General features: G+C 34.6%; 1 protein-coding gene across 7 annotated transcripts in view; it reads right to left on the reverse strand.

The window, feature by feature from the left end:
* The window catches only part of SNX29 (sorting nexin 29), a 718,720-nt gene that overhangs the window by 372,188 nt on the left and 332,476 nt on the right, over positions 1–14,056 (reverse strand). The window lies entirely within an intron of this gene.

The raw sequence follows: 14,056 nt of genomic DNA on the forward strand, positions 1-14,056 counted from the left end.
GTTTTTCTTATTACTGAATTCTATATACCAATGAAATCACAAATTTATTCCCTATACAGGGTGCAAAGAATCACAGATTTGTAGTCATAAGATCTGAGTTCAGATCTTAGCTCTACTATTTACTACCACTTTGATCTCAGGCCAACTATACATATTATATATTAAATATATATTTCATCAATAAAAGGAGTAGGTTTCACTACTTTTCAGCTCTAAAATTCAATGATTCTATTCAGCAGTGCTCTGTTCTTAACACTTTATTCATGTCTGTACAATTGCTCAAGTTTTTTAGCCTAACCTAATCTAAAATGTCTGTAAAATTATAGAGGGATTACTGTGGCTACTCTCATGACTAATTTAGAACATTTTGGTCCATTTCATCATTGCAAATATTTTTGACCCCAGCACTTTTCTCTCACACTTCTTTTCAAGTCAATATAAGGAACTTTATTGATATCTATGAGATAATAGCTACTTCCCTTAAACTCCACATTTTAGAACCAATTAAAAAGCTTGAAAAATTTTCACCAACTGATCTCTGACAGTTATTTAATTATCAAAAAAGCTTCAGTATTCTTCCCTATAAAACTACAAAGAATTAATATCAGATTATGATACTGAGGTAACCCAAAGTTTTATGAAGTTTCTCCTTAAAACCCCAATTCTACTACCAAACATTTAAGGAACAATTGGTTCCAATTCTATATAAACTCTTTAGAAAAAGAGGGGAAGACAGAACTAACTCCTTCTGACACCAATATGGTGCTGATACCTAAACCAGGAAGAGTTAAAACAGAGAAAGAAAATTATAGACCTATCTCCCTCATGAAAATAGTTGCAAAAATCTTAAATAAAATTTTAGCAAAACGATTACAAGTTATCATTAGGATAATACATTTTGACCAAGCAGGATTTATCCCACGAATGCAGGGTTGGTTCAATATTTGGAAAATTGTGAGTATAATTAATTATATCAACAATAAATCTATCAGAAATTATACGATTATATCAATAGATGATGAAAAAACTTTTTATGAAATACAGCACCCATTCCTACTAAAAACACTAGAGAGTGTAGGAATGAATGGACTGTTCCTTAGAATAATAAGCAGTATCTATCTGAAACCATCAACAAGAATTATATTCAATGGGGAGAGGCTAGAGGCATTCCCATTAAGATCAGGGGTGAAACAAGGATGCCCATTATCATCACTACTATTCAATATCGTATTAGAAATATTAGCCTCACAATTAGAGAAGAAAAAGAAATTGAAGGAATTAGAATTGGGAAGGAAGAGACAAAATTCTCACTCTTTGCAGATGATATGATGAATCCCAAGAGAATCCCAAGAAATCATCCAAAAACAACTAGCAATTTTAGCAAAGTTACAGGATATAAAATGAACCCTCACAAATCCTCACCATTTCTATATATGACTAGCAAGATACAGCAGGAAGAGCTAGAACGAGAAATCCCATTCAAAGTAATCTTGGGCAATATAAAATACCTTGGGAGTCTACCTGCCAAGACAGACTCAAAAATTTTTTGTAAACAATTACAAAACACTTCTCACACAAATTAAATAACTGGGCAAACATCAACTACTCATGGATAGGTCAAGCTAATATAATAAAAAATGACGATTCTATCAAAACTAAACTACCTGTTTAGTGCCCTACCAATCAAAATTCCAAAAAATTACTTTAATGAATTAGTAATTAATTAGTAATTAATTATTAAGCAATTAATTAGTAAGTAATAAGTAAATTCATATGGAGAAATAAAAAGTCAAGAATTTCCAGGAATTTAATGAAAAGAAGTGCAAAAGAAGATGGCTTAGCCCTACCTGATCTAAAATTATATTATAAAGCATCAATCATCAAAACTGTCTGGTATTGACTAAGAAACAGAGTGGTGGACCGGTGGAATAGACTAGGTGCAAATAGCAGTAAATGCTTATAGTAATCTGCTGTTTGATAAACTCAAAGAGTCCAGCTATTGGGATTAAAACTCTCTCTTCAATAAAAACTGCTATGAAAATTGGAAGTTAGTATGGAAGAAACTTTGATTAGACCAACACCTCACACTCTATACCAAGATAAGATCCAAATGGATACAGGATTTAGACATAAAAAAATACTATAAGCAAACTAGAAGATCAAGGACTAGTTTACCTCAGATCTATGGAAAGGGAAACAGTTTATGACTAAGGAAGAGATGGATAACATCATTAAAAACAAACTAGATGATTTCGATTACATTAAATTAAAAAGTTTTTGCACAGACAAAACCACTGTAACCAAGATCAAAAGAAATGTAGTAAACTGGGAAACAATCTTTACAATTAATGTTTCTGAAAAAGGACTCATTTCTAAAATATACAGAGTACTGAATACATTTTTTTAAAAAACTCATTCCCAGTTGACAAATGGTCGAAGGATATGTAAAGGCAATTTACAGATGAGGATATCAAAGCAATCCATAATCATATGAAAAATGGCTCCAAATCATTACTTGTTAGATAAATGCAAATTAAAGCTTCTCTGGAGTACCACCTCACACCTCTCAGACTGGCCAATATGATCAAAAAGGACAATGATCAATGTTGGAAGGGATGCGGGAAATCTGCAACGCTAATACATTGTTGGTGGAACTGTGAACTCATCCACCGTTCTGGAAAGCAATATGGAATTACACCCAAAGGGCAACAAAAGTGTGCATACACTTTGACCCAGCAATACCACTACTGGGTATATACCCTGAAGAGATTACAAAAAAGGGTAAAATCATCACTTGTACAAAAATATTCATAGCAGCCCTGTTTGCGGTGGCGAAGAACTGAAAATCTAGTAAATAGCCTTCAATTGGGGAATGTCTTAGCAAACTGTGGTATATGTTTGTCATGGAACATTATTGTTCTATTAGAAACCAGGAGGGAAGGGAATTCAGGGAAGCCTGGAGGGATTTGCATGAACTCATGCTGAGTGAGATGAGCAGAACCAGAAAAACACTGTACAACCCTAACAGCAACATGGGGGCAATGATCAACCTTGATGGACTTGCTCATTCCATCTGTGCAACAATCAGGGACAATTTTGGGCTGTCTGTAATGAAGACTGCCATCTGTATCCAGAGAAAGAACTGTGGAGTTTGAACAAAGACCAAGGACTATTAACTTTAATTTAGGAGAAAACCTGATATCTTATTGTCTGATCTTGCTATCTCTTATACTTTATGTTTCTTCCTTAAGGATATGATTTCTCTCCCATCACATTCAATTTGGATCAATGTATACCATAGAAACAATGTAAAGACTGGCAAATTGCCTTCTGTGGGGGGTGGGGGAGGAAAGTAAGATTAGGGGGAAAATTGTAATACTCAAAATAAATAAAATCTTTAAGTAAAAAAAAAACAAACCCAATTCTCAACTTCCCTATTCTTTGCTAAGTTACTACCATCTTTCCAAGGTCCTGATCATAACATTCAAATCATCCTCAACTCCTTTCTCTCATCAAAAATATCCAATAAGTTGCCAAATCCTATTAATTACATTTCTATAGCACCATGCTTTTCATTCACTCACTCAAATAGTTACAACCCTAAAACAAACTTTTATCTTCTCTTATCTTGACAACTGCAAATAGCTAAATAGACCCCAGACTTATACACTCTCCCTAATTCAACTGATCTTCCATAAAGTTGCAAAATAACTCTCCTAGAGCATGAGTAGGACATGCCATTCCACCACTCAAAAACAATTAGGGGCCTCCTACTGATGCCAGGATATAGGAACTACTCAGCTTGGCATTTAAAGCCTTTTATATTTTTTACTCTGTATTGTATGTTCAGGTTTTCAGAATTATTCTGTCTATTACTTTTAATTGTAAATTCAATTATCAACAATCATAAATATTTCAATAGATGAAGGATAGAGATGTGACTATGAAAGAAAAAAATGTAAATATATGCTTAACAAAGTGCTATTCAGCACCACCTTGCTTTAGTGCATACTCATGCCAAATATATAAATTAAAGCAAAACAAATCAATGCCAGGGCAGTGTTTTAGAATGTATGACTGGTTCTGTACCTCTAATACATCTTTTTCTGCCAAGAGGCTTCCCAAACTTATTTCACATTATTTTCCTTTACAAAGCACATTTTTTTTTTGGGGGGGGGAGACAGACTTGTAGTTCGCAGAACTCGGCATTCCAGTTCATTTTTGCACAAGAAGTCCCCCAAGTCTGTAACATATTTCTTTCTTTTCTCTCTCTTATTCCCCATATTAGTCCCCTCTTTCTTCTCAAATCATAGCATATTTATTTTTCTCTCTATATGTAGCATTTCCCCAAAGGGTCCTTGAAGGTACAAAATGTAATTTGTTTTGTCTATGTTTCCTCAGCACCTAAAGCAATGCCATATATAAAATAAGGCCTTAAAAATGCTTTTTGTGATTCAATTGGATGATCTTATCATTAAATTACTAAGGAATAGTAGCAATACAAAATAACTTTTGAAAACCAGTATGTTGCATGGTGTAATAGCTGGAGTTATTTCTTTCCTTGCCTCACAAAAATATCCTTAAGTTAACTGAAAAGATCATTGAAAGCTATCTACTACACAAGATTTGGGAAACTGATGGTCTTTTGATTCTCAAATATTCAAGCAGATCTGTGATCTGTGACATTGTTCCTTCAAAAAATGCAATTCACATGCCATATATTCCTTCAGGGTGACTTTCAATCAAGTTCTTCCAAATGTTTGCCACAGGGGCCCCAGCCAATAAACGAGAGGCTTTACTTTGCTTGCCTACATCACAAGAGTTCTTTTGGAGCACTCTGACCATCTACATGTTGTGACTTTCACCACCCCTGTCATATAATTGTTTGATGGCATCCTTTAATTCTTTCCTTCTTCAGGGTACCTTGTCTGTTATCCTTGTCATATGTACCAAATGCCTTTCTGCTGCCCTCTCAGGGATGCTTATCCTTAGTTCTCTAGAGGCAATGTATTCCAAATATCACAGCCATACAACACATATCACTGCATGGAAAAGATGGCCTTTCACTGTTATGAAAACCTTAAAAATCAGTAAAAGTGCTTTGAAATTTCTAAAAACAATCTGACCTGCTCTTCTCCTTTGCATCTCTGGATCTATAGGGCTCATTTTCCATCTACTGTTACTGTCCCAGAAAAAGTTAAACATACTTCTGAACTTCTATTATATGTCATGTTCAGATGTATGTTGAAATTCTTCATCCATTTGGTATTATTCCCTATGTAATTACACATTATATATGACATATATAATATCATTGATCTGGACTCTAGACTGCATAAACTCATTCAGACTAGTGAAGAGTTTGGCAAGCTTACATTTCTCTGTTTGCCTGATATCTCTGATCAAAGGGTAACTCTATAGAATCATTTCTTTCAAATAATCTTGATATTTGGAGGAGAGACATCTTATTATATTTTTTAAAAAGCCTGAAAGGTGGAGTTTCGAGCCTTCAAGCTGAAGTGCTTTTTTCATAATCAACACATTAGTACTATATCTCTGTCAAATGTGAGGTGACAAAGATACAATCCATTGTTAAATATCATTTGTAGACACCTACTTGATACCTATTAATATCATTATTGAGGCTGCATTCAAATCCTTATAGATGAGTCCCATACAGATTTTGTATAGATTAGAGAATAGGTATTTATATCAGTAGTATTAGACATCTTCACAGTTACCTTTTTAATGAATTAGATCCAAGATTTTTTCCCATACCTTTTGTATCTTCTCCTCTTTTAGATATCTTGTAAAGTGGTATCTCAGTCCTTTCACTTTTATATCATCTCCATCATAGACATCCTCTATATACTTGATCCAAACCAACTGCTTATCCCATCTTTGTTCCCTTGATTGCTATTCCTCTAAAGGTACCTCAAGAACAGAATGGTTGGGATCCAAGTGTGGTGGTCATACTATCTTTTATGAAAAAAAAGTTTGTTGTAATAATTTCTGCAAATAGTTTCCATTTTTCTTAATTTGTAATCCTTGTTCCATATTCATCCTTGAATAGCCTTAGGATGATTTTGCTTAGTCAGATATCTTGCTAATCTTTTCCTAGTCTATCACCTACTGTTTCTCTGCTCTATGAATTAATATTGTTCATAATTTTCCACACATCCTTCTTCACAAGGTGATCCAGATGAATTTATATTAAAATTCAGTGCTGCATTTCATAGTCATCTCTCTCCAGTTAAGAATTGTGAAACTGTTTCTTTTAGAAGGACTAAAAAAAATTCCAGTTAAGAAAAGGGAACCTAGTATATGTAATAAGAAAAAACAAAGTATATGGAATGGATAGAGAGCCAGTTTGAGTCAGAAAGAACTGGGTTCAAGTTTCACCTTTCACATATACAGATTATGTAATAAAAGACATCATTTAAACATTTCAGAACCCCAGATAACTCTCTAATCTCTAAGTTAACAAACTGTGGTAACTGTACATCAGTGGTGATGAGGATCAATTCACAAGTTCTCAAAGTATTTTCATATCTACAATCTACACAAGGGCCCTATCCCTTTAAAACTAATGAGGTATATAATATTATCCTTTAACTTACCTGTCTGAACAGAAGAGGTTTCAATAAGTCAGAATTGGAAGTCAGATGTAACCAAGAAATCATGTCTGACTCCTAGTTTTTAACCTTTTAACTTGAGCATGCTTCTTCATTCCATACACACAAAAATTAATTTCTAACCCCAATCCACTTAATCATTACTTCATCTAAGTTTCTATCATATATACACAAATTAGAAACATTGGAAGAAATATATAGGAAAATACATATAAATATAATCCCTTCACTGCTAAAAATCATGAGAAGAAATAGATATTGCCCTTTATAAGTTCTTTTATTCTCATAAAATGCCAAGATATCAAATAGGCATAATAAGAAGAAGAAATTACAAGACTTCTGGCCCAGATGGCAAAGAGAAGACAGGTACTGTGATAGGTGCTCTCTCTTTCCCCGCAGAAATAACATGAGAGAAACCTCTTAACAGAAATTTGATCAACAAAACCCAGAAAGAGAAGCTAGGAGAACACCACCTAGCAAGAGGGTCTGTCTCAGGGGAACATGGGTGAACTGGAAGACGAGAGCAGAGGATCAGCACTGGGATGGCAGCTGGGGGAAACCAGAGGGTCAGCCTCAGTCATAAAGACTTCGGTGAGTGGGAGGGTATGAGATCCAACTTTAGCTGTGGAGTCTTTGGCGGAGGGGGTGCTATGGGAGGGTGAGTTGCAGCACAGAATCTCAGAGCACAATAGGAAAACAATCAGCTGAGCAAGGGACCTGAACTCCATATTTTCAGCAGAGCCCTTTGCCCAGAACAAACAATAAACACACACCACCACCACCACTACCACCACCTCCTTAAGAGTTCACTGAACAAAAAGAGATTAACTCCACCTGCCAGGGCCCAGTCCAGTGTTCAAGGTCAACACAGACCCTACTGCTGAGGACCTCACTCCAGAGAAAGCAACAAGCATACCCCACCAGCTGGCCCTTGGAATTACTAAGCCAAATGAACAAAGCCTCTAGGATCCTCAAAAGCAAACCTCTGAGAGCCAGCTCCCCTCCTTCCCCAACACAAGATGAAAAAAGGCCAGAGAAAAGGGGTGCACATGGAGAAATACTTAGAAGTGACAGATTCTAACAAAGAGAGACCTAGGACTGCTGAGGAGAATATGAATTGGTTTCCAGCCCAGAAAGACTACCTTGAAGAAATCAGGAAGGAGTTTAAAAATCAATTGGAAAAATTGGGAAAAGAAACTCAAGAGAAAATCAACATGTTGCAAGAGAAAATTAACATCATGCAACAAGAAAAGAAATCCTTGGAAAATACAATTGGACAAATACAAAATGAGAATAACTCTCAGATCTTCAATTGGGCAAAAGCAAAAAGAAAATGATTCCCTCAAAACTACATTTGGGCAAATAGAAAATTCCTTCAAAAATAGAATGGACCAACTGGAAAAGGAGTTGCAAAAGATAAATGAAGAGAAATCTTCTTCTCTTAAAAAAATGAATGGAATCGGTGTAAACTAATGACCTCAAGAGACAACAAGATTGTGCTAAACAAAGCCAAAAGATTGAAAAAATAGAAAAAAAAATGTAAAATACCTCATCAGAAAAACCAGTACCTCGAGAATAGGTCAAGACAGGAGAATCTGAGAATTATTGGCCTTCCTGAAAACATTGAAGAGGGAAAAAAGCCTGGACTTACTATTACAGGTTTAGTTATGGAAAACTACCCTGATATCATGGAACCAGAGGGCAAAATAGTTATTGAAAGAGTACATCAATCCCCTCCGGAAAGAGATCCTAAAATGAAAACACCAAGGAATGTTGTGGTCAAATTCCAGGACTATGAGATAAAAGAAAAAAATCCTACAAGCAGCCAGAAAGAAAAAAATTAAGTACCAAGGAGCCACAGTAAGGATTACACAGGACCTGACTGAATCAACATTAAGGAATTGAAGGGCCTGGAATGAGATATTCAGAAGAGCAAGGGATCTTGGAATGCAGCCAAGAATCCACTAGCAGGCAAAGTTGAGCCTTCTCTTCCAGGGAAAAATATGGACATTTAATAAAATAGGAGACTTCCAAGATTTCATGATGAAAAGACGAGAGGAAAATAGAAAATTTGGAAATCAAACAGGAGGTTCAAGAGACATGGAAAGGTAAAAAAAAAACACTGCTATACAATTAGATGAAGCTGGCTATATACCCACTTGGGAGAAAGTCTCATAACTCTTGAGAATTGTAACTCTATTAGAGAGAATATACATAGCCAGAAGTGATGGACACTCATAACTTTTCTGTGACTCAGATAGAAAGATTTAAAAACAATACCTCCTTAAAAGGAGGGGGGAAGCAAAAGAGAAGGGAGGTGGGAGGGAGGTTGAATGGGTAAATATCATTACATCAAGAGATACAAAAGACCTATTGTAATTGAGGGGAAGAAAGGAGGTGGTGAGAACCACCTGAATCTTCATCTCATCAGACTTGGCTTCAAGTTAACTTGAACACACTTTAATCAAGTTAAGAAACTTATCTTACCTTTCAAGCATTAAAAGGGGAAAAGGGGAGGGGGACAGGAGGGGGAGAAAAAGGGGAACTAACAGAAGGAAGGGAAGAAGGGGAAAAGGGAAAGTGGAAAAAAAGGGGAGGGGGTGGATATAAGAGGGCAAACACACTGAAGGTGGCAATATTCAGAAACAAAACACCAGGGAATATGGATAAAAGGAAAAAAGGGGAAGATATAAACAGAAGGAAGATAGCATGGAGGGCAATAAAGAGTTAGTAGTTATAACTTAGAATGTGAATGGGATGAACTCTCCCTTAAAACATAAGCAGATAGCAGAGTAGATTAAAAACCAGAATCCTACAATATGCTGCTTACAAGAAACTCATTTGAAGCAGAGAGATAAATGAAGAGTAAAAGTAAAAGGTTGGGAACAAAATATATTTTGCTTCAGCTGAAGTGAAAAAAGCAGGGGTAGTGATCCTTATCTCAGACAAAGCAGCTGCAAAAATATCATTAAAAGGGATAAAGAAGGAAACTATATCCTCCTAAAAAGTACTAGAGACAATAAAGTAATTTCAGTACTAAATATGTGTGTGTCCAATGGGACAGCATCCAAATTCTTAGAGGAGAAGTTCAAAGAGCTACAGAAAGACATAGAGCAAAACACTACTAGTGGGAGACCTCAACCTCCCACTATCAGATTTAGATAAATCGAATCATAAAATAAACAAGAAGGAAGTTAAGGAGGTAAATAGATTATTAGAAAACCTAGATATGATAGACCTATGGAGGAAACTGAAAGGGAATAGAAAGGAATATACTTTTTTTTCTGTAGCACATGGCACTTACACAAAAATTGACCATGTACTAGGTCATAAAAACCCAATGATGAATTGCAGGAAGGCAGAAATAGGGAATACACCTTTCTCAGACCATAATGCAATAAAAAATCATATCCAATACTGGGCCAGGGAGACATAGACCCAGAATTAACTGGAAGCTAAATAACCTCATTTTAAGAATGAGTGGATCAAGCAACAAATTATAGAAAGGATTAATTATTTCATCCTAGAAAATGATAATAATGATACAATATACCAAAACCTATGGGATACACTCAAGGCAGCTGTCAGGAGATATATTATATCATTAAATGCTTACATGAATAAATTAGAGAAAGAAGAAATCAATGAACAAAATATGCAACTAAAAATGTTAGAGAAAGAACAAATTAACCCCCCCAATTAAATACCAAATTAGAAATTCTAAAAATTAAAGGATAAAATAAAAAAAATTGAACACAAGAAAACTATTGAACTAATAAATAAAACCAAGAACTGGTTTTATGAAAAACCAATAAAATTCATAAACCTCTGATCAATTTGATTAAAAAAAAGAAGAAACCAAATTGCTAATATCATAAACAAAAAGGTAAACTCACCACCAATGAGGAAGAAATTAAAATAATAATTTGGAATTATTTTACCTAGCTGTATGCCAATAAATTTGACAATCTAAGTGAAATGGATGAATATTTACAAAAATATAATTTTCCCAGATTAAGTGAAGAGGAAATTAAAAACCTAAATAACCCTATCTCAGAAAAAGAAATTCAACAAGCCATTATTGAGCTCCCTTAGAAAAAAATCTCCCGAGCAAGATGGATTCACAAGTGAATTCTATCAAATATTTAAGGAACGATTGGTTCCAATTCTATATGAACTCTTTGGATAAATAGGTTAAGACAGAATTCTAACTCTTTCTATGACACCAATATGGTGCTGATATCTAAACCAGGAAGAGTTAAAACAGAGAAAGAAAATTATAGACCTATCTCCCTCATGAATACAGATGCAAAAGTCTTAAATAAAATCTTAGCAAAATGATTACAAGTTATCACTAGAATAATACATTATGATAAAGTAGGATTTATCCCAGGAATGCAGGGTTGGGTCAATATTAGGAAAACTGTTGGTATAATTAATTATATCAATAACATACCTATCAGAAATCATATGATCATATCAATAAATGCTGAAAAAGCTTTTGATAAAATACAGCACGCATTCCTACTAAAAACACTAGAGAGTGTAGGAATAGACTGTTCCTTAGCATAATAAGCAGCATCTATCTGAAATCATCAACAAGAATTATATTCAATGGGGATACCTTGAGGCATTCCCAATAAAATCAGAGGTGACAGAAGGATGCCCATTATCACCACTACTATACAATATCATATGAGAAATGTTAGGCTCAGCAATAAGAGAAGAAAAAGATAATGAAAGAATTAGAATATGGAAGGAAAAAACAAAACTCTAACTCTTTGCAGATGACATGATGGTATACCTAGAGAATCCCAAAAAGTCATCTAAAAAACTACTAGAAATAATTAGCAAATTTAGCAAAGTAGCAGGATATAAAATAAACTGATAAATCCTCAACATTTCTATATATGACTAGTAAGATACAGCAGAAAGAGATAGAAAGAGAAATCCCATTAAAAGTAACCTCAGACAAAATAAAATACCTGGGAGTCTACCTGCCAAGACAGACTCAAAAACTTTTTGAAAATAATTACAGAACTCTTCTCATGCAAATAAAATGAGATTTAAATACCTAGGCAAACATCAACTACTCAGGGTATAATAAAAATGACAATTTTCCCAAAACCAAACTACTTGTTTAGTACCCTACCAATCAAAATTCCAAAAAATTACTTTAATGAGTTAGAAAAGGTGGCAAATAAATTCATATGAAGAAATAAAAAGTCAAGAATTTCCAGGGATTCAATGAAAAAAAAGTACAAAAGAAGGTGGCCTAGCCTTACCAGATCTAAAATAATATTATCAAGCATCAGTCCTCAAAACTGTCTGGTATTGACTAAGAAACAGAGTGGTGGACCAGTGGAATAGACTAGGTGCAAATAGCAGTAAATGCTTATAGTAATCTGCTGTTTGATAAACTCAAAGAATCCAGCTATTGGGATAAAAACTCTCTCTTTAATAAAAACTGTTGGGAAAATTGGAAGTTACTGTGGAAGAAACTTAGATCAGACTAACATCTCACACCCTATACCAAGATAAGATCCAAATGGATACAGGATTTAAACATTAAAAAAAAATACTATAAGCAAACTAGAAGATCAAGGACTAGTTTACCTGTTAGATCTATGGAAAGTGAAACAATTTATGATCAAAGAAGAGATAGAGAACATCATTCAAAACAAACTAGATAATTTTAAATACATTAAATTAAAAACCTTTTGCATGGATAAAACCCACTGTAACCAAGCTCAAAAGAAATGTAGTAAATTGGGAAACAATTTTTGCAACTAGTATTTCTGACAAAGGACTAATTTCTAAAATATACAGAGAACTGAGTCAAATTTTCAAAAAAAAAACAAGCCATTCCCCATTTGACAAATGGTCAAAGGATACGCAAAGGCAATTTACAGCTGAGGAAATCAAAGCAATCCATAGTCATATGAAAAATTGCTCCAAATCATTACTTATTAGAGAAATGCAAATTAAAGCATCTCTATATACCACCTCACACCTCTCAGACTGACCAATATGACCAGAAAGGACAATGATTAATGTTGGAAGGCATGCAGGAAATCTTGGACACTAACATATTGTTGGTGGAGTTGTGAACTCATCCAACCTTTCTGAAAAGCAATTTGGGATTATGCCCAAAGGGCAACAAAAATGTGCATACCCTTTGACCGAGCTATACCACTACTGGGTATATAACCTGAAGAGATTACAAAAAAGGGTAAAAACATCACTTGTACAAAAATATTCATAGCAGCTCTGTTTGTGGTGGCAAAAAATTGGAATTAAGTGAGTATCCTTCAATTGGGAAATGGCTTAACAAATTGTGGTATATGTATGTCATGGAACCCTGTTGTTCTATGAGAAACCAGGAGGGATGGGAATTCAGGGAAGCCTAGAAAGATTTGCATGAACTGATGCTGAGCGAGATGAGCAGAACCAGAAAAACACTGTACACCATAATAGCAACATGGGGGTGATGATCAACCTTGATGCACTTGCTCATTCCATCAGTGCCACAACCAGGGACAATTCTGTGCTATCTGCAATGGAGAATACCATCTGTATCCAGAGAAAGAATTATGGACTTTGTACAAAGACCAGAAAATATTACCATCAAATTAGAAAAAAAACCCATTATATTATTATGTAATTTTACTATCTCATACTTTCTTTTTCTTCCTTAAGGATATGATTTCTCTGTCATCCCATTCAACTGAGATCAATATATAACATGGAACCAACGTAAAGACTAACAGAATGCCTTCTGAGGGAGGGGAAGCAAGGGGGAGGGAAGCAAGAATGGGGGGGGAATTGTAAAACTCAAAATATATAACATCTTTCTTAAAAAAAATGAAATTACACAGTGCTTCAAAAATAATTAATATATTTATCTGTTTCAATACCTGAGAATAATAGGACATAAATTAGTAGATAAGATCTAATCCCTAACCTTTAATTCTCAATTTTGGCAACTAATACTTAGTTATAGTTTTTAATGTTAATATAAATTGGGTTTTCTTCAGGATCAAAGGTCTTACAAAGATCAGCCACCAAAATGCTTTCAGCAACTTTTTTACAAAATAAACTTATTCAGAGTCCTATTTCATTGGCTTTTCAATTCTTCATTTAGGCAAACGTTCTTAACATTCAAAAGGCAATGTATAAACAAAATTTTGGCAAGTACTCTTAACAGCTTTGATTCTTTAAAAATACATTGTACAGGGGGCAGCTAGATGGTACAGCAGATAGAGCACAGGTCCTGAGTCAAGAGGACCTGAGTTCAAATTAGACCACAGACACTTAATAATTACCTAGCTGTGTGACCTTGGGCCAGTCAATTAACCCCATTGCCTTAAATTAAAAAAGTCTCCCATCCAGAAAATCTGACTTTCTTTACACACACACAC

The sequence above is a fragment of the Macrotis lagotis genome, chromosome 8, assembly GCF_037893015.1.
Source record: "Macrotis lagotis isolate mMagLag1 chromosome 8, bilby.v1.9.chrom.fasta, whole genome shotgun sequence".
Lineage (NCBI taxonomy): Eukaryota > Metazoa > Chordata > Mammalia > Peramelemorphia > Peramelidae > Macrotis > Macrotis lagotis.